A 21,104-nucleotide genomic window follows, 5' to 3' on the forward strand; every position below is an offset into this window, starting at 1 on the left:
GCATTCCCAGCAAGAAAACCATGACACCTATAAGTATCAATATGTAACAAACAAAAGTATACAAGAGCTTTATTTCCTAAAGCCCATGGCACAAATTTATTGAAAATAAAACTATGTGGTAGAGAATGTAAAAAATCAAATATATTCAAAGCACTGTAACTTCCATGCCTGAATTTTCATTAGAATAACAAAGTATATTAAAGCTACATTGACCTTGTTTGATGTAGGTGTGGTATAATTGGCAACAAATTGATCAACATGTGTCTGATCATAGAACATCAGCTGTCCAAATAGAGGTTTTCCAAGACTCTGCCCAGCTTTTTCCTTCATCCAATAAATAGAGCATCAAGAGACTCAAAGATCACACCATCAGTCTTCAATAAAATGGTGAAGGATAAAATCATGCAATGTATTTGAGTTCAATGATGCAAATGATGCAGTCAAAAAGGTGTTTGAGATAGCATTGCTAATGTTCTTTTTACTAAATTGTCATTGTTAAACAAGTAATACGAATATACTCACTTTGGGACAAGTAGGACAGATATTTCCTTCATCAAGCTCAGGAATAACACAGCTCAACATGTTTAGTTTATGTCTGTAAATTCTGAAAAACAATGACACAAAGAAAGCAATTATGCACTCTTAAACAAATGACATAAACAAAATACAGTGCAAGACAGTAATACTTGAGGAAAATCCTTTCCATCATAAACTTTAGCATTTTGATTTCCTCCAATTAAATACATCTCTTAAGATGAGATTCTTAGGCTATAAAATTGACTGCAACTTTCCCAGCAATTCATACGTAGTACAGCAGTGCAATAAATCAGTGACCTACATGCAGTTACCTATATTCTTCAAAAGCATCTATAATGACAGGATACATTTTGGTGTTGCATAAGAAGAGAATATGTGGTTATGATTAAACTCTTCAAATGACTGACAAATGCTTTTATTGATGCCTGGCATTCCATCTGCACAGAATGAATCAATTCAAAACTCAATTGCAAATGCAATTCTTGGTTTTGTAGGTGTTCCACCCCAAAGGCCAAATTGCAGAAGTTGAACAAACTCTGAGAGCATGAGCAAAAGTGTACCTCAACAGTACAAAAGGTGCCTAAAAATTGAAAAGATCCAAAATTATAATTGTGTTGAGCCATCCCAGCTAAAATGAGAAAACTTTTGCAGCACATTTTACATATAACATACCTTTAACATCAACAACAGAAACACTTCTTTTGTGACGAGCTGTTTGGCATGAACAATCATACACCAGCATGTTCATGAGTTTATATGGCCAAAACATGCCATCCTACAAAGCAATGAATAACCTCGTAGAAATTAGTTGTAATCAATCCCCTTTCTTGCATTCATAAAAAATATTAGATTAGTGCTTCATAGCATGTTTCACAATGTAAACTCTCATTTTATTTTTGCATTTTTTGTTGCAAGTGTTGAGAGAGTTAACTGTAAACACTTTTATAATATCTAGCTCATAAAGGTTACCTTAAATATTTCAACATGATGACAAATATTTACGGTTGTGTGCATCTTTAACATACAGTTCTCACAATACTTTGCCATTGGACCACAATCGCTGCACCTAAACTTTGCTTCATTATCACAATGAATACACTTCAGATTGCTCCAATTTTGCCAGCAAACTGAAATGTATTCTTTATAATTGAATGTCGCAAATTTTCCCATGCTTTTGTTTTCTTTCAACTTTCTGGTAATAAGAAGATGATTCTTCACAATCATGGTGAACATCACTTTCAAGATCACTGTTATCTTGTTCCATTCCCAGTTCATGGCCTTCCAATGCACCACAATTATCAGGACTGTTAAAAGAACAGCTTCCTCTATGATCCTCAGTAACCAATTCTGACAAATCCACCTCCTCTCTCAACATGGCCATCCTCATCATGATATGTGACAGCTACAGTTGCTTTAAACCTTTTATTGCTCCTACAAAATTATCATAAAATCTATAAAATGAAAATAAATGTTGAAAAGTCTAACAGCTATAAGGCCGTTATTTGGTGTACCTTGGCATCTTTTAAAATTACCAGCAAGAAAATCACAAATCAGAAAATATTATCGATATTACCAATGACACAATAACATAAGTTAAACGACCAAAGTACAACGTATGTATCTCCACGACTACCTGCCGACGTTTTGTACCCGTACTTTACCGGCTTTTAGCCACGTCTCATAAGACGAATGGGTGATTTGTTTGGTTGGTAAAACGAAAGGGTTTTTCTTCCGGTATATTGTAGGAGCCTTTTTCCTAGGGTAGGTAATATATCTCACGTGACCGGAAACGTCAATCATTTAAATTATTCCACAGAATCGACTAGAACGCCGCACCTGAGATATCATGTAGTTGGTTGTGTCTTGTAATCTTTCTGAATGTGAAGGTATGTTGATTTTAAACTTTACCTTTCGTTGTTATATTGTATTTTGATTTTGTGATTTAATGTTTCATGTCCATTTATCGATTATTTTGTTTTTCTGTAAAATATTCTACTTCCGCGTTATGTACGTAAATGTTTACTTGTATTAAAATTGTTCATTTCGTAAGATTTTGCTAAATTCGATTCGCGATTTAATTTCGGCACTTTGTTGACAATTATTCGCGCAGCTTTAAATTCGCGCAAGTAGTTTTATGTACTCGTTCTTTTGGTTTGTTCAAAAGAACTATTAATATTAACGCATTTATATTGAGCTTTCTTTATTAAGAAATACCTCAATATTCATAAAAAGATTGTGGCCTCAAAATGGCTAAAATAAAGCGTGAGTTCACTGTCCCAACGGAACTAAAAATGTAATAAATGATATTGCCTAACAATATACTTTATAAGTCAAACAAAGTTTAGCTACAGTTCAAATGTGCTATTGGTCTGTTTACAAAATCAAATATGCTATTGGTCTGTTTACCATAATCCAGAGGCAAGATTAACCATTGTCACTGGTCGGACATTTGCCTCGAGAGATTTCCCGATTTTGCAAGTTCTTTTTGAATATGGGGCAATATAGAGCATGTGTGTGACATCAAACTTCGTCATCCCCATTACCACAAGGAGGCTTGTAGATTCCTATTACCCTAACAGTCATGCAGAACAATGCAAGTTTTAGGATATACAGCAAAATGCAGGCATTCGTGACGGAATACTACGTAGAACCTGAGAATATCCCGACTGAAATTGTACAGGATGAAAATGAAGACATTTTTGATTTTTAATGTTACCAGGACAACTATAAGCATATGTCAATATGTATATGCGTTAATAAAACAACTGATTTGCATAACCAACAATGAATGTCTCATATTACACTACAAAGCTTTTCGCGTGGATTATATTTCGCGCAGTACTAAAATTCGCGCACTCAGCGCTGCGCGAATTCTAGTACTGCGCGAATTTTAATACAAGTAAGGTAAATGTTTTATAAAGATAAATTTGTTGATTTTGGTGAGATTTGGAACTAGCTCGAATCAAGTTTGGAAAATTAACATGTTAACTTTCTTATATCTTTATATAATAATAAAAAGAAATAAATTTCTACTATATAATAGTAATGTTCTACATCGATACACATCATGTGCATGGTCACGAGGTAGTAGAGGAAATAGATATTCATGGATAATTTCGTAAAGCACTTGTTGCTACTATGCGATTTAATATACGACAAGTTTTTAAAATAGACATTTTTCGACATCTCATGATGCCATCTGGTAGAGTGAATAATAAATGATCAAGGTTTATACCAAAAGTATTATGATACATAATTTTGTAATAGGATAACATAGGTGTAGGGGCGTCCGGCGTATTATTAAGTAAATTGTAGATTTATATTACGCTCGGACGCTACATAATTATCTTATTTCCTTTATTATTAGATTATTATCATATTACTTTATATAAACCTGTATCATTATTATTTCACTCATACTGAATGGCATCATGAATGTCAAACATGTCTATTTTAAAAACTTGTCGTATATAATACATTAATAGTGCTTTTACGAAATCGTGTAATAAAAATTAATGCCCAACATAAAGTTTTGATTAGAGCCATAGAAATAGACCAAAAATATTGTAAAATTGAATTTATTGTAACGTTTCGTCTTTACTCAAGACATCTTCAGACAAATAATAAATAGGATGTTAAGACAAGATATTATATTTACAAAAAGGTGTTAAATTACTATTAAAGGAGGCGGTGTCAAATGGATTATATGATAAGGAAGTTAGGAAGTAAAATAAAGAGAATTAAAAGAGTTAAGTGGAATGGGATTATCCTTGCACGTTAAGTAAAGGCTTGTGTTTATTGATTAGAAGGCTCATGAATGGAGAGTTCAAGAATCGTTAGAAGAGGAGATTATTTTAAAGTCGTCTAAGTTGGGGTGTTTCAGTTGCGTTAATGTGAGCAAAGATGCTTGATAACGCAGGGTGGGAAACTTGGTTGCCTGTAAGGGGATATTCCCAAGTGCTCGAAAATCTGGTGTGTAGATGACGTGTGGTCACGCATGTGTGGTCACCGCATCTTCAACCTTTGTTCTACTTACGAAATTTCATACACAACTCGAATTTACCAGAAAGTCATCACCAAAACGGTTTTCCTTCACGTATAATTGACCAAATCACACGTCGCTTCCTTAACAACACCTCCAAACCACCTGTCTTGACTGCTCACAAAATGCCCATCTATTTTTGTCTTCCTTTCACCGGCATACACTCCTTTCAAATTCGTACACAAATCAATACCCTTTGTGCTGCAGCTTTCCCACATATATCTATTAAATTTGTTTTCCGCCCTTCCCAACGTATCTCTTCTCTATTCCGCTTTAAGGACAAAATTCCCAAACCTCTGTGATCTGGTGTAGTCTATTTATTCAAGTGTCGAAGCTGCAACGCCTCTTATGTGGGTCAAACCACACGTCATCTACACACCAGATTTTCGGATCACTTGGGAATATCCCCCCTTACAGGCAACCAAGTTTCCCACCCAGCGTTATCAAGCATCTTTGCTCACATTAACGCAACTGGACACACCCCCAACTTAGACGACTTTAAAATAATCTCCTCTTCTAACGATTCTTATGAACTCTCCATTTATGAAAGCCTTCTAATCAATAAATACAAGCCTTCACTTAACGTGCAAGTAAGCTCCATTCCACTTAACCTCTTTTAATTTCTCTTTATTTTACTTCCTAACTTCCTTATCATATAATCCATTTGACACCGCCTTCTTTAGTAGTAATTTAACACCTTTTTTTAAATATAATGTCTTGTCTTAACATCCTATTTATTATTTGTTTCAAGATGTCTTGACTCTTGAGTAAAGACGAAACGTTACAATAAATTCAATTTTACAATTTTTTGGTCTACTTCTATCAAATCTCTAATCAAAACTTTATGTTGGGCATTACTTTTTATTACACGAATTCGATTTCCGCTCGGAAAGTCTCTCGCTACTATTTTACGAAATGTTGCCCTACTTTTACGGTGTATATCCATTCTCCCCCCACTATATCTCTGTTTGTTGGGGGTGGAACGAGTTCAAACGTATCATTGTAAATTAACGCTTTCATTTCATCATTCATGGCTTTTTGCCATTTTTATTTTTCATTGGAGCTTATTGCTTGGGAATATGTCGTTGGGATGTTGGATACTCTATTGCAATAATCTACGGTATATGAGGCAGTATCCTCTCCTGAAACTTCTTCTGTCACATACCTGTCAAGATATTTAGGCTTACTTCTTATCCTAGTGGGGTATCTTGATTCTCTAGATGTCTCTGGAGCACTAATGTCTTCGTTAGTTGTTTTGGGGTTTCTTTCTTGCAATTTTGCTATCTGAGGTGCAAGTTCTTCATCATCTAGTTCTGGCAGATCCCTGCTACCCTCCCTGAAGAACTTAACGCATCTTACACGCTCTACCTTGTTAATGTCAGGGTAGTATAGTACATATGCTGGACTATTTTTATCACACCTTACGAAAATCCCTTGTTTACTTCTAGGGTCTAACTTTTTTGAATTTTGTGAATAACCATAACAAACACAACCAAAAACGTGCATTTTGCTAAAGTCTGGTTTTGAGCCTGTAAACGCTTCGAACAGAGTTTTGTTCAACCTCGAATTAAAACAACGATTCCTAATATAAGCAGATGCCATGACGGCATATGTCCACATGGATTTTTGTAGTTCCGCCTCTAGCAATAGACACCTAGCCATGTTAAATAAAGTTAACCACGATCTCTTAACTGTGTCGTTCTGGTGTGGCGAATATGGTGCACTAGTTTCATGCCTAATTTTGTTTTCCCTAAGAATCGATTTGAATTTCTCGCTTGTAAATTCAGTGCCGTTATCACTTCTTATGCGCTTCACATTTCCGTAAGGTGCAACATCTGCTAAAAACTGTTTTAATGCTTGTGGTGTATCGCTTTTATGCTTAAGAAAATAGACCATATTCAATCCTGAATAATCATCCACAAACGACAATGCATATCTAAACTCTTCTCTTTCTTCCGGATCAAGAGGACCTTTAAGATCTGTGTGAATAAACTCAAGAGGACCTCTCGCTTTTTTAACTTCCAGCTTACTTTTCGTCTGACACATTTTACCTTGCGTACAAACCTCACACTCAACTTCCTCAAGTCTGTGATTTTCATCCCCTTAACCACCTTCTCTAGTTTCCTAAGATCCTTGTAGTTGCAATGACCTAGAACCTTGTGCTACTCGTAAAGAGAACTTGCATTTTTATTCGAAGATGATATGCTATTTATATAGTAAAGTTTGCCTTTTTGTCTTATTCCAAACGTTGTGCCATCAGGGCACTGTACATGCTTATCGTTTTTATCTAATTTGAATTTTGCCCCCTTTTCTACGGTAGCATTTACTAAGAATATATTTTGATCGTAAGATGGAACATATCTTGGCTTGGCTTCGCGAACGAAGATTTTATGAAGGGGGCTGTCCACGTCGACTACTGGCACGCTCGTGGCTGACAAGTCCGATGCGAGACGAACAGGTTCGGCCGCAGCGGCTACAGTCAAAGGTCACGTCAGGTACGGCTGCTAAAGCTTCCCGGTTCTTCCTCCCGCGGCGTTTCTTCCTCAAGCTCTCTGTACGAGGGTCATTAAAGGAAGAGACAGCCTGGTGGACAGTACGACGCCAGGCATCACGGTCAGCAGCAAGAATAGACCACTGGCGGTGGTCCATATGGCAGGCTCCGAGGGATTTCTTCAGAGAGTCTTTGTAGCGTTTCTTCGGTGCCTCTCTGTCACGGTGTCCAGTGGAAAGTTCGACTCAGAGCCGTACAAGAGGGTGGTGAGTACGACGGCTCTGTATACGCGGAGCTTGGTGCCCTTCTTCAAAGAATTGTTGTTCCACACTCTGTTATACAGTCTGCCAAAAGCGCTGCTTGCCTTGGCCAGTCTGTTGTCGACCTCCCTGTCGATCTTCGCATCTGATGTGATAACACACCCCAGGTAGGTGAACTGGTGAACGCTTTTCAGCTCAGTCTCGCCGATGGTAATGTGAGGAGGGCGGTACTCTACCCGAGGTGCAGGCTGATTGAGGACTTCCGTCTTTTTCAAGCTTACCTCGAGTCCGAAGAGCTGGGCAGCCTCTGCAAAACAGGACGTGAGACGCTGCAGGGCTCTTTCGGTATGGGCAACAAGGGCAGCGTCGTCGGCAAAGAGGAGGTCTCGGATCATCTGCTCATGGGTCTTTGTATGGGCTTGCAGCCTCCTGAGGCTGAACAGGCTGCCGTCAAGGCGATAGTGATCTGTGGCTTGCCTAAGCATCATGCTGAAGAAGATGCTGAACAGAGTTGGAGCCAAGACACAACCCTGTTTCACGCCGTTGACGATGGGGAAGGGTTTTGAGAGGGTGCTGTTCAACCTGACTTGGCCGCTCTGGTCTTCATGCAGCTCGATGATCGTACTGAGGAACTTTGGGGGGCAGCCAAGGCGCTCCATAATGAGCCAAAGTCCCTTCCTGCTCACTGTGTCGAAGGCCTTCGTCAGGTCCACAAACGTTACATAGAGTCCTTTGTTCTGTTCCCGGCACTTCTCTTGGAGTTGCCTGAGGACGAAGACCATGTCTGTGGTACCCCTGTTTGCTCTGAAGCCACACTGGTTTTATGGGAGGTGGTCTTCTGCGATGGTAGGTATTAGCCTGTTCAGGAGCACACGAGCAAGGATTTTTTGTGCGATCGAAAGCAGAGTGATCCCCCTGTAGTTGGAGCAGACTGACTTTTCCCCCTTGTTTTTGTACAAGGTAACGATGACTGCATCACGGAGGTCTCTTGGAAGCTTTCCTTGTTCCCAACAACAGACGAGGAGTTAGTGGAGCTTTCTGTGTAACGCTGGGCCTCCACCTTTCCAGATCTCTGGTGGGATGCCATCAACTCCCGCTGCCTTGCCACTCTTAATCTTCTCTATGGCTACTGTGAGTTCTTTCATAGAGGGTGGTTTGTCCAATTCCACTATAACTGGGAGCTGAGGGATGCAGAGAATTGCTGAGTCCTGAACGACTCAATCAGCGCTGAAGAGGGCGTAGAAGTGCTCGGACCAGCGACTCAGGATAGACGCCCTGTCTGTGAGGAGCGCCTCACCGTCCGCACTGTGCCAAGGACTCTGGGCGTGGTGCGTAGGGCCGTACACTGCCTTAAGGGCTTCGTAGAAGCCTCTGTAGTCACCAGCGTCTGCGCATTGCTGAGTTCGTTCTGCAAGGTTGATCCACCACTCGTTCTTAATCTCTCGACGTTTACGCTGGAGGTTGCTGCAAGTGTAACGGAAGGCAGCTTTCCTCACGGGACAGGACGGCTGAGCCAGGTGAGCCTGGTGGACCAATCTCTTCTTAGCCAGCAATTCCAGGATCTCCTTGTTGTGTTCGTCAAACCAGTCTTTCTTCTTTTTAGTGGTGAACCCCAGGACTTCTTCTGATGTCTGCAGTATGGCTCTTTTCAAATGAAGCCAAAGTAAATCAGGTGAGTGATCTTCTGGGCAGCCGTCGTTTTCAAGCTTGAACTGCAAGCACGTCTGGAAGTCAGCTCTCACTACAGCTGATTGTAGCCTACTGAGCTTGAACATTTTCTTTAGGGCCCTCCCTTTCTTGATTTAGGTTTGAAGTGAAGTCTGAGTTTGCAGCGCACGAGGCGATGGTCAGTGTGACATTCTGCGCTGGGCATCACTCTGGTGTGTAAGACGTCTTGGAGGTCTCGTTGGCACACTAGAACGTAGTCAATAAGGTGCCAGTGTTTGGACCGAGGATGCATCCAGGTTGTTTTCAGACTGTCCTTTTGTTGGAAGATGTTGTTGGTGACGACAAGTTGCTGCTAAAATCCAGCAGCAAGCGCCCGTTGTCGTTGCAGTTACCAACGCCATGTCTGCCAAGCACTCCTTTCCAGGCAACAGCGTCTTGTCCCACTCTGGCGTTGAAGTCGCCAAGGATTATCACCTTATCGTCTACGGAGGTGCTTCGAAGAACTCTGTGGAGCTCTGAGTAGAACTTGTCTTTTTCTGCAGGCACAGCTTAAAGAGTTGGGGCATACACACTGAAGAGCGTGGCATACTTTTTGTTCTTCAAAGAGAGGCGCATGGGCATGATGCCGTCAGAATGACCAGTTGGCAGGTTTTCCAACTTGGAAGTGATGGAGGTTCTAACCATGAAGCCAACGCCTGCGAGATGCCTTTCTGTTGCAGGTTTTCCTGACCAGAAGAGGTTATATCCGGCGCCATGCTCCTGAAGGCTACCTTCTTCGGGGAATCGAACTTCGCTGAGGGCAGCAATGTCGACATCTAGCCTGGACAGTTCACGTGCAATCAAAGCAGAGCGACGTTCAGGTCTGTTGCTGTCAGCTTTTCAAGCATGGTTCTGATTTTCCAACATGCCAGTTTCAGTGCTTTTGCACCCATAGCGGGGGGTGCATATCTTCCTTTCTTTGTTGTTGTTCGACCGCTAGTAAAGATGCTCGTTGGCCACCGCAAGCCAACTGGGGGGATGAGAGACGAGCTTTGGTTAGGCCGTCTTTTCCAGGCCCCTCTCCTTGTAGAGCGAGCAGTGCTGTCCCTAAAAAGGGCTGCTTGGTCTGTCATGGCCTAGCGAGCTGGGACGGTGACAGCGAGATCCACGGGTCGTAGGTTTTACATCAGACTGTCCTTGTCCTAGCCTCAGGCTCAAAAACTTACCTCGGAGGCACGAGGACATGATGGCCGTTGAGCTCGTCGTGGAGCCCTTCCGCCCTGGCCGGTGACCACAGAGAAGCTCGTTGCATTCTGCCGAAACTGAAGCCGATTGGACTATCAAAACCGCCAGTGTTAGCACTCTATTAGCTCATCCTTCCAGCGGTGACCCTGGCAAGGGAAGCAAAGGGTGTACTAGCACTTGCCTAAGGTGCGCGCCCAAGGCTAGTGGAGGGAAGGAGGCGCCTTACGGCTCCATTCTAGACCGGCTCCAAGCTAAGTCTAGCCACTACCCAAAAAATATATTTTGATCGTAAGATGGAACATATAAGGCATTAATAAGACATCCTGCGCATTTCCATGCAAGTCAACTAATTCAACTAATTTAGCAGTACCTTTACCGACTACTACGTTGGCTTTACTGCCATCTGCTAATTCAATAACATGCGCTTTACTATCAAATTTACTATCAAATTTACTATCAAAATCTATAAATTTTGACTTATCGTTAATGATGTGGCTTGTAGCTCCTGTGTCCACCAGTAGAGTTGAATTCCCTTGATCCTTATCCTTCACGTCTGCTTCAGCGTTCTCTTCTTCATCCTTTGACACGAATAAAAAGAAGTGTTGCTATTCACTGGCACAGCGCTGCCGTCTTTAGCTGACTTGGACATTTCTTTCATCTTTCGGCAATCTTTCGTATCGTGGATCTTGGTCTTGCATATGGAGCACCATTTGTTCCCCTTCACTCGGCATTGTGAGCTTTTGTGCCCCTTTCTTCCACATTTGAAGCAATTTCTGTCAAATTTTGGTTTCACATACTCAACGTTGTCACCCACCTCAGTTTTTGGTGACAATGGTTTGATATTTACTTCATGACTTCGTAACGAGTTCTTAAATTCCTTAAATGTCATTTGTCTTTCCCTTTGAACTGTTACGGTAGCAAAGATGTCGTACGTGCTTGGTAGACCCTTTAAAACCATTGCAATGAGTAGTGCATCACTTATTATCTCCTCGGCTTCTCTTAAGGCTGTTGCCGATCGTTCCGCTCGCAATATATAATCTGTTACAGTCTCGTCGTCACTTTTCTTCAGCGAAGTGAATTCCGTGTAAAGAGCGATGACGCAAGGTTTTCCTCTGCCTTGATAGTGATGTCTGAGGATTGCTAAAGCTCTTCGTCCATTGTCTTTCGCCTCTCGAATCACAAGAGACAAACTTCTGTCGTCCAGACATTAGACCAAGTCTGCAAAAGCGTGAGTCAGTTAGAGAACTTTGGGTGTCAGTTAGACAAATTGTTGAACACCTTCCTAAATGATAATATAACTCAGTACCTCCATTTTCATTCCAACATGCAGTGGCGTCGCTAAAGTGGGGCCTGGATAGGGGACATGTGCCATCTAAAAATTTACTGTGCCCCCCAAGTGCTCCCCATTTGAATTTTAGATAAGAGTTTTCATATGCATCATTCGAAGTTGAAAAAGAAGCACATGGCATTAATGTAGCTCTTACGAATTCACGAAACTTTACTGTAAAAGGAAGTATTCTATTAGCTCTGCAGACTAATTTGCGTTGTATTTACCCTTTCTGGGTTGTTAGCCGAGTGGTGAAGATTTTAATTTCTTAAAAATGAAGAAAAACAAAACAATAATTCTAAAATAATTTAGTGGGCAAGGAAGAACAATTATTATTGTGAAGCATGTCATGAACCACATTACACCATATCATAGAACTTGTATGAGATCGTGGACAAGTATACTCGTAGACTCAAACTCGTACACACAAAAATACAAATATAGCAATGACTAAGAGTAAGGCTCATGAAAATACTACAATTCTGGGAGTATTATAATATGAAAACATTTCATTAAAATCAATAATCAATCTACGTAACGTTATAACACGAAGAATGTACAAATCCGCCAAGTTTAAATTGAGAAGTTAAAAAGTTGAAACTATTCATGTTCTGATAAATATTTCAAAAATTTCCCAATTCAAAAGCAATTTTTAGGGCCATTTCGCTAGCGACTGACGTGGTACAAATTTTGTGCCCTCCCCCCTCGCAAAATCCTGGCGACGCCCCTACCAAAATGTAGCCAAATGCCTAAATGCGGGAAAACTAAAATGTCCAATTGCGTTGTTTTCAGCTGCCATCCTCGAATTTCATTTACACGTACAAGTAAAACTGTAACATTACGTAGCTATGTTTGATCTTCAACAATTTTAGTTGTCTATAAACTCTAATTAAAGAACCAATTTATGTTGATATTAATAATTTTATGACCCTTAGATGCAGTCAAGAGAAGAAATTAATTACTTCTACCTGCATAAAATACGTAAAGATGTTACAGAGAAACTTGTTGATCTTTTTATCCAAGAATGGAACACTCATTACAAACAATCCCTCGGAGAATGGGAAAATACAAACGTTAGTGGTCAGAAGTTGTTCAATATTGAAATATCAGAGAAAAAATTTTGTGATAGACAAACTTTGTCAAAACTTAAAGATGGTGACACCAGTAAGTGGGATTGCACGACAATATGTAAAGCAATTATCTTTACCCACACAATTGGAACAAAGATTAATGATAAAGTTAGAGCTGCTGTGGACAAACTTCGTGATGTAAGAAACAAAATCGCTCATAATAAAGATGAAAAAGTATCTGATACCGAATTTTACAAAATGGTTTCTCATGTTGAAACCTCTTTTCAAGATCTAGGATTTCTACTGACAGAAATTAATACAATAAAAAGTCAACGTAATATTTATACATCTTTTCAAGTACTTCCTTGCAAAGCAAATCACGATGTGGTTAAACGTACAGAGTTACTTAATCAAATCACAGCAGATCTCAATAACTTGCGCAGTACTAACAATAATGAACTAACATATTACTATATTTCTGGTAATCCTGGCAGTGGTAAATCTCAATTAGCTAGACAAATTTGTGAAGAAATGTTTAAGTCGGTTGACTGGGAAAAGAATACGACATTTGTAATGACACTCGACGGAAAAGATATCGACTCTCTTTTGAAAACTTATGTTGAACTTTATCAACGATTAAAAAATGATAAAATTGTCATTGAAAATATTCTGAAAGAAGCAAAAAGCAGGGAAGAAAAAATTAAAGATTTTCAATTATTGCTGACACAACAACTGAAATCTTGGCAAACATGGTGGATTGTTGTAGATAACGTGGTTGAACTTCATAAAATCTATCCATTATTACCTCAAGTTGATGATCATAGCTGGAAAAATGGACAAATTATAGTAACTGTCCAAAATACAGATGCCATACCACCAGATGGAAATTTAAATAAACACATTTCAGTTAGTCATGGTATGAACAATGAAGAATGTCGACAACTTCTATCTGTCTTTTCTGATATTCATAATGAAGATGAAAAATTTTTAAAGAATGTATCAGACAAATTAGATCGTCAACCGTTGTTTCTGGCAAATTCTGCTTCCTACGTAGGTAGTGTAAAAAGTGTAAATCCGACATTCACGTGGGAGCAATATTTTTATAAGTTGAATGAAGGAGAGCGACAGAACATGCATGGCAATTTTCAAAAAATAAATACATCTTACTTAGGAATGAAAACTGTTATGTTAGCAGTACAAAAAAATGCTGAAGAATCAATCTTGTTGAAACATGTTTTTAAACTTTTCTCTATAATATCTTCCGATCCCTTACCACAAGATGTTATAATAACATTTATTAAAAGCATTGATCCACAAAAATCTGCAGAAGATGTCTGTCTTCAATTAAAGCATTGTTCTTTATTCCTTCAAACGGAAAACAACGACATCCGCCTGCACAGCGTTGTACACGAAGCCATCATAAATTATTCATCGCAGACCTTTGGCTGTAAACAAAACGAAAATAATTCTACAAAGTCTGCAGCTGATCTTGCCTGTCAAGTTGCTTGGGCACTAAATTATTTTGAAGACAGAGAAGATGAAATCAAAATAATTCCACATTTAAATAAATTCATAACAAATTCATCATTTCAACATTTCTTAAATAAGTTGATCGATGTAAAATCATTGTTTTTTTTCATTAGAAAACAAAAACTTGATGAAAGAAAGTGGAAATTTGCCAAATATTTTGTAGATGTTTTGAAAAGATTTTGCAACTATAAACTTGCAACTAAAGTACTTTATAAAATAACAGAAATTCAAACTAAAGTGTTAGGTGTTGATCATATTGATGTTTCATATTCGTACAACGAGCTGGGTGTGTTGCTTTGGAAGAATGGAGAATATGAAAATGCTAAGTATTTTTATGAACGAGCGATAGAAATTGACACGAAAACATTTGGACCTGACCATGTTGATATTGCGACAACGTACAACAATCTAGGTTTGGTTTACGATAATATGGGAGAGTACGAAAAAGCAAAAGATTTTTATGAACGAGCGATAAAAATTAAAACAAAAACATTAGGACCTGACCATGTTGATATTGCGACAACGTACAACAATCTGGGTTTGGTTTACTATAATATGGGAGAGTACGAAAAAGCAAAAGATTTTTTTGAACGAGCGATAGAAATTAAAACAAAAGCATTTGGACCTGACCATGTTAATATTGCGACAACGTACAACAATCTGGGTTCAGTTTACAGTCAAATGGGAGAGTACGAAAAAGCAAAAAGTTTTTGTGAACGAGCGATGAAAATTCAGACAATAGCATTTGGACCTGACCATGTTAATATTGCGAAAACGTACAACAATCTGGGTTTGGTTTACAGTAAAATGGGAGAGTACGAAAAGCAAAAGATTTTTTGAACGAGCGATAGAAATTAAAACAAAAGCATTTGGACCTGACCATGTTAATATTGCGACAACGTACAACAATCTGGGTTCGGTTTACAGTAAATGGGAGAGTACGAAAAGCAAAAGTTTTTATGAACGAGCGATGAAATTCAAACAAAGCATTTGGACCTGACCATGTTAATATTGCGAAAACGTACAACACTCTGGGTTTGGTTTACAGTAAAATGGGAGAGTACGAAAAAGCAAAAGATTTTTTTGAACGAGCGATAGAAATTAAAACAAAAGCATTTGGACCTGACCATGTTAATATTGCGGCAACGTACAGCAATCTGGGTTCGGTTTACAGTCAAATGGGAGAGTACGAAAAAGCAAAAAGTTTTTGTGAACGAGCGATGAAAATTCAGACAAAGCATTTGGACCTGACCATGTTAATATTGCGAAAACGTACAACAATCTGGGTTTGGTTTACAGTAAAATGGGAGAGTACGAAAAAGCAAAAGATTTTTATGAACGAGCGATGAAAATTCAGACAATAGCATTTGGACCTGACCATGTTAATATTGCGACAACGTACAGCAAACTAGGTTTGGTTTACAATGATATGGGAGAGTACGAAAAAGCAAAAGATTTTTATGAACGAGCGATGAAAATTCAAACAAAAACATTTGGACCTGACCATGTTAATATTGCGACAACGTACAACAATCTGGGTTTGGTTTACATTAAAATGGGAGAGTACGAAAAAGCAAAAGATTCTTATGAACGAGCGATAGAAATTCAAACGAAAGCATTTGGACCTGACCATGTTAATATTGCGAAAACGTACAACAATCTGGGTTTGGTTTACAGTAAAATGGGAGAGTACGAAAAATCAAAAAGTTTATTTGAACGAGTGATGAAAATTGAAACGAAAGTATTTGGACCTGACCATGTTAATATTGCGACAACGTACAACAATCTGGGTTTGGTTTACTGTGAAATGGGAGAGTACGAAAAAGCAAAAGATTTTTTTGAACGAGCGATAGAAATTGAAACAAAAACATTTGGACCTGACCATGTTAATATTGCGACAATGTACAACAATCTGGGTTCGGTTTACAATAATATGGGAGAGTACGAAAAAGCAAAAGATTTTTATGAACGAGCGATGAAAATTAAAACAAAAACATTTCGACCTGAACATGTTAATATTGCGAGAAAGCAATCACGTTGTAATTTGCTGTGATAGGAAAAACACGAAAAACCAACACAATAAAGTTTATAACAAGCGATAGAACTTGAAAGTGAAGCATTTGTTCTTTTAATCGCCAACAGCTAAAAGTCTTCCGTATTTGAGAAACGTTTCACGAGATAAGACAAAAAGGACAAAAGACAGTTGTACTTTCAGTTCAGAGCGATAGAAATTAAAACAAAAGCATTTGGACCTTAACATGTACTGCAATAATATACAACAATCTTCATTTGGTTATAAACAAACTAAAGATATTGAAACTGAAGGATTTGGACTTCTATTTATCTTTTATTTTCTAGAAGTTAAAATACTCCTGTCTTTGAGAAAACGTACAAGGAGATAGAAGAAGAGGAAATGAATTTGTAGCTCATTTTCAATGAAGAAGAAAATCAATTTCTCTTTTCATTTTAGGTATGTCTTCTTTATACTAAAACTGATTAGAAACAGTTGTATTGTAGATTTCTTTTAACAAAGGTTCAAATAACAACAGTTGTATGTTTATAAAAGGTATAAATATATTATTGACAATATTCAAACATTTGTATTTTCAAGTTTTCAACTGTCATTTATTTACTGAAACAGTTTTTAATAAGAAACTTGTATGGAACTATCAAAGTATATTTATGAGTTTAGTTTGCAATATCTAGCTATTCAGAAGTTGTGAAGTTCCTTAAAATGAATGTTGTTGGGTCATTTTCTTGTATAATGAGAGTAAATACTGATCTTACAGCAACCATGATCATGTAACATCCCTTTTTGAAATGCTGAAAAGCTCACAAGATTTGCTTTGCTATATAAGTATGAATACAGTCTTTTCTATATTGATTTCTATTCATTCATATAATTTACAAAATATACTTTCTATTTATGTGAATTGTAGTTGTTTGAAATGGACATGCAGTTATTGTTATTTGATTCAATCATACTTGATTTGGGGACTAACACCTTAATTGTCGTGACAATGTTTGTTCTTTTTTACTTTGGAGGAAATATTTATTTAATGATTGATACAATAATACTTTTTTAATGTTCAAACTATAAAGGCAATGTAAAGTAAAAGTTATAAATAACCTCAAGAAGAAAAAGCAGGACATTGCCATAGCATTGACAGAAGTGAAAATGACACATTTAACTGTCCGACTACCAGATTTACTAATATATAAAAAATCCCAGCAGTGGCGCAGGATACTTGTTAATTGGGGGGGGGGGGGCACAAATTCATATATGCATGTCTTAATCTGTTGAAAACAATGGATTTCAAATGAACTTAATGTGGCAGAACATGAATATATGAAGATGTGCCTCCTACCCAAAATAAAGAGTCTGCTATGCCATTTATTCCAAGGGTATCTTGAAAAACTCTGGCATTGTGTGCAACAGAATTTCATTTTGCAAGGAACTTCTTATTTTTTTTTAAAACATTACTTGAACATTAAAGAAATTGTGTACAAACTATAAAAAGTTTATATTAGGAATATATTTCTAGGGCAACACCCTCCTTTAAAGTATGTATCAATGTTCAGGAGTGAATGACATGACCAGACATTTTTGGCTAAAGTGTTTACAACTGATAAGAACAGTAAATGAGTCATTTCTACTGGTGTCTTTACTACTGATATGGACAGTGATGAGTCATTTTCGTTGCTATGACATTCATGTCTTGCTTTTGCTTTAGTTTATACTTTACATTGCTTTGAAACTGGTTCTCCCGGCTACATAAATGATTTCGTGGTCTTGATGTGAATATGGGCCGCCACAATAATAACATTTTCGCGTAGATTCAGGTTGGATGGTGGCCAACATGTCGTTATTTTTTGTCCTTTGACTCGATATTCCGTGCTTGATAAGTGCTTTGCTCATCTCTACGGCCGTCCAGCAAAATATCTCTGAGTTTATACTCGGGATCTCTTAGTGCTTTCTTTCGTATCCACGAAGAAGATCCCGCCATGATTATCTGTTGTTCCACCTCAAAGTCAACATCATCAAAAGCACATGTTTGAGCTAATTTTCTCAATCGCGTATGAAATTGGTCTAACGTTTCTGATTGTTCATGTTTGGCTTCGCGAAATTTGTACACTTCATATCGCCGATTTTTTTGAGGCTCAAAATATTCCGTTTATTTGGTTTTAGCAAGTTCATATTCGCTGTCGTCGCCTGTATCGTTGAGCTGTCGAAATATTTCACGAATGCGTGAACCATCTTGACAGAGAAGTAATGCTCGTTGTTGCTTTTTATCTTTAATTTCACTCGAGGTAATAAACATTTCAAAATCGGCAAGCCATGTGCTCCATCGAGTTGCCAAGCTTACACCAAGTATTTATTTAACAAAAACATTTTTTAAACACCTTTATTATCCAGCGTACGTACGTTGGGCGGCTATTACCCACGTATATATAACATTAATTTTCATCATATACTACATTGTATAACTACCAAAAAATTACATATGACTGTTCAAAAAGTATTTATTCAACAAAAACCTTTTTTAAACATCTTTATTATCCAGCGTACGTACGTTGGGTGGCTATAGATCCATTGCATGAGTAGTATACAGAGCGTCGTTTCTGGCTCACCTCACACCTTGGGACCCATTATATACAAATCTAAGTGCCCCAATCCTAGTTCGCGTACGTATGCTAGCATAATTACAGCGAAGGTCAAAGCCTGGACAACGCCAAGAGCCAAAGACGGCCGGCCCACCCCCCGCGCAGCCGGCAGTCGGGGTCTATTATTTAGAAAAAGCGTATAGTAGGGCACGTTGTAAGATGAATAGTGAATCCAAAAGAGTACGTATGAAAAGACAAGGGCAAAAAGAAAGAAGAGAAAGAGAGAAAAAATTGAATAATATAATAATAAGACAAAGAGAACATCTTAAATTACAAACCAGGCTGCTAATACAGACAGGTACGATACAATTAGAAGAATAATATTTATATAGTATATAGAATCGAGATGGACACTGTTAGAGAGATTCTGCTACTATATAAACAGAAGTGGAAGAGCTCTAAACTCATTTCTTGAAGCTTTTCAACCACCAGCATCTACATCAAGAAAGCGTACTAATACAGCTCCATCTGAACCTCCTTCGGTACCATGTAAGCGTAGACATATTAAGCCTAATGACGTAATAGAAATTAGACCGCCTGTTATAACAAATTCCGTAGGTTGGGAAGCTGCGTATGGAAATATGAGCGACCCAGCGTTAATACGCTCTAACGCACTTCAGTTTCTAAATGCAATTCCTCCAAAAACTGAAACTTCGACGCCTCCAGCGGCCGGTTTACCCCCTTTGCCAAACGTGAAGTGTTCTTATTCAGTTCTAGATAATGAAGGAAAGCCTTCGGACTCGTCTAGCGCTTCGTGAAGCAAATCTTCATCAAACAACCGTTGGAGATTCGGGTATGATACTTTCTATAGTGAGTGTGATAATTACTTTGGCAGTTCCCATCTGTTGAACAACTAATGTTGCATCAGCAGGTAAGTCTACATCTATAAAATCGCTATAGCTACATTCAGAGTTAATATCACCAATACGATGTGTTTTTGTTTCACTTAAGACAAGTAATTTGCTAGGAGTTTGAAGTACTCGTAGCGCCCCTGCACTTGTAAAACATTTTCCACTTAATGATATTTGGTAGAATCCAGCAGTTTCGATGGTGATTGTAGAAGAATCTTCTTCACCTTTTTCACACATCGCGACTTTGGTCCAATCTGAACCTCTTTTTCCAGTGACTGAAGTACCAACTTGAGTGGACACATCTACTGGAATTTCTAGTCGTTTTTTATGTTTTTCACGTCTTCTATGATGTTTTACACAACAGGCGTGGTGTTTTTTGCCGGACGTAGCAAAGCTTCGAGAGCCTCACGTGTAGGTTTATCTACGTCTGAATAGTTCCAAGAAGATATGAGTATTTTTTCAGCATTACAATTATATTCTAGTTGGAATTTTTCAAAATTTTTCTCTCTATTTCGTCGTAAGTATACTTCTACTGCTCGGCGAAAGAGATCGTTTGTTGATTCAAATTCATGAACCGAAGTTTCAGTTGCGTTAGACATTTTAATGTTTGTGTGACAAGACACAACTGAAGTGATAAACACCATAAATATAAAGTGTAAATTTATTATTCCCGAAATCAATCAAGCTATTGAAAATGCTATGGAAGCATTGGGGGTAAAGTTCGCACATGAAGATGAAACCGCAAGACGTGATCCACCCTTTGTGCTCTCAGTAAATATTCCCACATCTAAATCTGAGATTACTGTTAAAGGTGACCTTGTAGTTTCCTTTGACACAGATAACAGCTTAGGCCCTATTTTGGTGTTTTCTGTGGATGGAGGCGATATTACTAGAGGAAAGACTTTAAGTCAGAATCGAATTAACATTACAGATGTACAGAAGATCCATATTCACTGCTCGCTTATTAATTAAAGTATAGTAAACGGGAATTATAGTGATGTCATTAAATCATTTACTCCAAACCGAGAACCAGGACGTTTGTTGAAAATAAGACCCAGTCCACCGACCTATTTACCAGTAATAGAAACTAACCTTATTACTCGAGTGCAAATGAACATCACTGATCAGTCAGGAAATGAGAATGATTTAAATGGTGAGGAAGTAACTTACACTTTAAACATCCGTCCGAAAATGTGATTATACACGCTCATAAGCGGATTCGGATTCAAAGCTGTTGTGATGACAACAGCTTATTTTCTGTGTATAATATACTTAATAATGATAATTCAAGCAAGTAGGAAATTCGTCGGGGGATCATTGATAGGAAACCTCGTGGACCTTGCTGGTAAAGCGAAGGGTGCGCTATTTAGTGCGTGGAAGTCCGCAGCTGCAGCCTTACGATCTCGCGTAGGTAAGTTTGCTCCAAAAATCAAGAATGT

The 21,104-nt window shown here is 38.2% G+C and overlaps 1 protein-coding gene and 3 long non-coding RNA genes across 11 annotated transcripts in view; 1 reads left to right on the forward strand and 3 right to left on the reverse strand.

The window, feature by feature from the left end:
• LOC124442031 (pre-mRNA-processing factor 17-like) overlaps positions 1 to 21,104 on the reverse strand; it is a 98,826-nt gene that overhangs the window by 28,294 nt on the left and 49,428 nt on the right. The window lies entirely within an intron of this gene.
• Positions 213 to 1,648, reverse strand: LOC124442097. The gene is made up of 5 exons (XR_006947113.1): positions 1,507 to 1,648; positions 1,210 to 1,312; positions 1,098 to 1,117; positions 523 to 604; positions 213 to 374 (listed from the first exon to the last, which is right to left on the reverse strand). It is a non-coding gene; the product is annotated as an uncharacterized LOC124442097 (long non-coding RNA).
• LOC124442090 lies at positions 1,727 to 2,156 on the reverse strand. The gene is made up of 2 exons (XR_006947107.1): positions 2,049 to 2,156; positions 1,727 to 1,968 (listed from the first exon to the last, which is right to left on the reverse strand). It is a non-coding gene; the product is annotated as an uncharacterized LOC124442090 (long non-coding RNA).
• Positions 12,501 to 16,714, forward strand: LOC124442124. The gene is made up of 2 exons (XR_006947139.1): positions 12,501 to 12,622; positions 16,508 to 16,714. It is a non-coding gene; the product is annotated as an uncharacterized LOC124442124 (long non-coding RNA).

The sequence above is a fragment of the Xenia sp. Carnegie-2017 genome, unplaced genomic scaffold, assembly GCF_021976095.1.
Source record: "Xenia sp. Carnegie-2017 unplaced genomic scaffold, XeniaSp_v1 HiC_scaffold_20, whole genome shotgun sequence".
NCBI classification, from domain to species: domain Eukaryota; kingdom Metazoa; phylum Cnidaria; class Anthozoa; order Malacalcyonacea; family Xeniidae; genus Xenia; species Xenia sp. Carnegie-2017.